The following is a 3,885-nucleotide window of genomic DNA, read 5'->3' as shown; positions in this document are numbered from 1 at the left end:
CTTATGCATATTGTCTTATTTCATCATAGAAATATCATATGTGGAATGGAAGTTTAGAATGAACTGTAAAAGATAAAGAAATGATCAGGATGAAAACAAACCAGAATTGAGCACTTGCTTCTGTAAAAAGAGGGGAGCAATACCTTTTTGTGTTAACCTGTTATGGTCCTTTTCAAGGTGTTGTTAACTGTTATCTGAGCTCAATTTAAGCTGTTAACAGTTTTCAACCCACTTTAACTGTTATCAGCATTTTTGCATTTTTATGCCCCACCTACGATAGTAGAGGGGCATTATGTTTTCTGGTCTGTGCGTCCGTTCGTCTGTTCGTCCGTCTGTCCGTTCGTCCATCCGTCCGTCTGTCTGTTCGTTCGTCCGTCCGTCTGTCCCGCTTCAGGTTAAAGTTTTTGGTCAAGGTAGTTTTTGATGAAGTTGAAGTCCAATCAACTTGAAACTTAGTACACATGTTCCTTATGATATGATCTTTCTAATTTTAAAGCCAAATTAAACTTTTGACCCCAATTGAACGGTCCACTGAACATAGAAAATGAAAGTGCATGTTTCAGGTTAAAGTTTTTGGTCAAGGTAGTTTTTGATGAAGTTGAAGTCCAATCAACTTGAAACTTAGTACACATGTTCCTTATGATATGATCTTTCTAATTTTAAAGCCAAATTAAACTTTTGACCCCAATTGAACGGTCCACTGAACATAGAAAATGAAAGTGCATGTTTCAGGTTAAAGTTTTTGGTCAAGGTAGTTTTTGATGAAGTTGAAGTCCAATCAACTTGAAACTTAGTACACATGTTCCGTATGATATGATCTTTCTAATTTTAAAGCCAAATTAAACTTTTGACCCCAATTTCACGGTCCACTGAACAAAGAAAATGAAAGTGCATGTTTCAGGTTAAAGTTTTTGGTCAAGGTAGTTTTTGATGAAGTTGAAGTCCAATCAACTTGAAACTTAGTACACATGTTCCCTATGATATTATCTTTCTAATTTTAATGCCTAATTATATTTTTTTATCCAATTTCGCGGTCCATTGAACATGGAAAATGATAGTGCGAGTGGGGCATCCGTGTACTTTGGACACATTCTTGTTTGTTAACTGTTTTTGCCAAAATCGAGGTGTTGTTAACATGTTAACGGACCCCCATATTGACCCCGTAATGAAGGTGCTCATAATAGCTCACCTGGCCTAAAGGGCCATGGCAGCCATTATTACCACTTTATTCCTTTTTAAAGATCTTCTTTTCTGAACTTCATTTTATGGATTGGTGATCAAAGTTTAAGTTTAGTGGTCAAGTCCATATCTCAGATACTATAAGAATTAGGTCAGCTATATTTGGCGTATGCAATAATTGTTAGGTGAACATGTCCTACTGGCAAGTTACATCTGACCTTGATCTCAATTTCATGGTTCAGAGGACAAAGTTTAATTTTTGTGGTTTGGTCTTTTCTATATTTTACAAGCAATATGTATGGAATGATAAAAAGGTGTACATTTTTGCCTGGCAGGGTTCATATGACCTTGACCTCATATTCATGGTTCATATGTCAATTTTGTTGTTTGATCCGTTTCTCAGGTGCTATATTTGGTGGATGGAATAATTGTAATGTGTACATGTCTGTCTGGCATGAAGATTGTGACCTCATTTTCATAGAACATTGATAATACAAAGTTTTTTGTGACACTTGTAGTAACACATTCATATTACAGACTTCTAAAATGATTTAAATGATGAGTTAAACCGGCATGTACACTCATGTTACCAATCTTTATGTTTTTGCAGAAACTTTGATAGACCAAGAGAAACTTTAGATTGTAAAATGTAACTCAACAAACTAAGACCTACAAATAATTTAACATGACCAAAATCATCAAATGATCCCTTATAGGAGTTGTTGCTCTTGAAAGATGACTTTTAAAATCTCGTATTTTAAATCTTTTGCATTAACTATGATGAACAGATAGAATCTTTTAAAAGTAAAAAATAATGAGCAAAGAAAGACCTACAAATAAGGTAAATAACCAAACTTTTCAATTGTCCCCTATTTATGAGCTATATTGCCCTTTAAAGAAGATTTTTGTTGCAGAAAGCTCGACAGGGATAGTGATCCAGTGGCGGCTGTGTTAGCTAACTTCTTAAAAACTTTATATTTTAGAAGGTAGAAGACCTGGATGCTTCATACTTTGCATATGGATGTCTCATGTTACGAAGTTTCTGTCAGTCAAATGTCCAAAGTCCTTGACCTCATTTTCATGGTTCAGTTACTACTTGAAAAAAAAGTTAAGACTTTTTGTTATGTCAAATTCTCTTTTATTATAAGTAATTGGATAACTAAATTTGATATGTGCGTACCATGCAAGGTCCTCATGCCCTTGTATTTAAGTGCATGGAAGGACTGTAAGGTGTACATGTCCAACTGGCAGGTGTCATCTGACATTTACCTCATTTTCATGGTTCAGTGGTTATAGTTAAGATTTTGTGTTCTGGTCTGTTTTTCTTATACTTTATGCAATAGTTCTACTATATTTAGTGTATGGAATGATTGTAAGGTGTACATGTCTAGCTTGTAGTTGTCATCTGACCTTGACCTCATTTTCATTGTTCAATGATTGTATTTAAGTTTTTATACGACCGCAAAAATTTTAATTTTTTGGTCGTATATTGCTATCACGTTGGCGTCGTCGTCGTCGTCGTCGTCCGAATACTTTTAGTTTTCGCTCTCTAACTTTAGTAAAAGTGAATAGAAATCAATGAAATTTTAACACAAGGTTTATGACCACAAAAAGAAGGTTGGGATTGATTTTGGGAGTTTTTGTCCCAATATTTTAGGAATTAGGGGCCAAAAAGGGCCCAAATAAGCATTTTCTTGGTTTTCGCACTATAACTTTAGTTTAAGTGAATAGAAATCTATGAAATTTTGACACAAGGTTTATGACCACAAAAGGACGGTTGGGATTGATTTTGGGAGTTTTGGTTCCAACAGTTTAGGAATTAAGGGCCAAAATGGCCCAAATAAGCATTATTCTTGGTTTTTGCACAATAACTTTAGTATAAGTAAATAGAAATCAATGAAATTTAAACACAAGGTTTATGACCACAAAAGGAAGGTTGGGATTGATTTTTGGAGTTGAGGTCACAACAGTTTATGAATTAGGGGCCAAAAAGGGCCCAAATAAGCATTATTCTTGGTTTTTGCACCATAACTTTAGTATAAGTAAATAGAAATCGATGAAATTTAAACACAAGGTTTATGACCATAAAAGGAAGGTTGGGTTAGATTTTGGGAGTTTTGGTTACAGTTTAGGAATAAGGGGCCCAAAGGGTCCAAAATTGAACTTTGTGTGATTTCATCAAAAATTGAATAATTGGGGTTCTTTGATATGCCGAATCTAACTATGTATGTAGATTCTTAATTTTTGGTCCCGTTTTCAAATTGGTCTACATTAAGGTCCAAAGGGTCCAAAATTAAACTTAGTTTGATTTTAACAAAAATTGAATCTTTGGGGTTCTTTGATATGCTGAATTTAAAAATGTACTTAGATTTTTAATTATTGGCCTAGTTTTCAAGTTGGTCCAAATGGGGGTCAAAAATTAAACTTTGTTTGATTTCATCAAAAATTGAATAAATGGGTTCTTTGATATGCCAAATCTAACTGTGTATGTAGATTCTTAATTTTTGGGCCAGTTTTTAAATTGGTCTACATTAAGGTCCAAAGGGTCCAAAATTAAACTAAGTTTGATTTTAACAAAAATTAAATTCTTGGGCTTATTTGATATGCTTTATCTAAACATGTACTTTGATTTTTGATTATGGGCCCAGTTTTCAAGTTGGTCCAAATCAGGATTCCATATCAAGTATTGTGCAATAGCAAGAAATT

The sequence above is a fragment of the Mytilus edulis genome, chromosome 3 (genome assembly GCF_963676685.1).
Source record: "Mytilus edulis chromosome 3, xbMytEdul2.2, whole genome shotgun sequence".
NCBI classification, from domain to species: domain Eukaryota; kingdom Metazoa; phylum Mollusca; class Bivalvia; order Mytilida; family Mytilidae; genus Mytilus; species Mytilus edulis.
The sequence above is the reverse complement of the archived record's forward strand: the minus strand, read 5'-3'. Positions refer to the sequence as shown.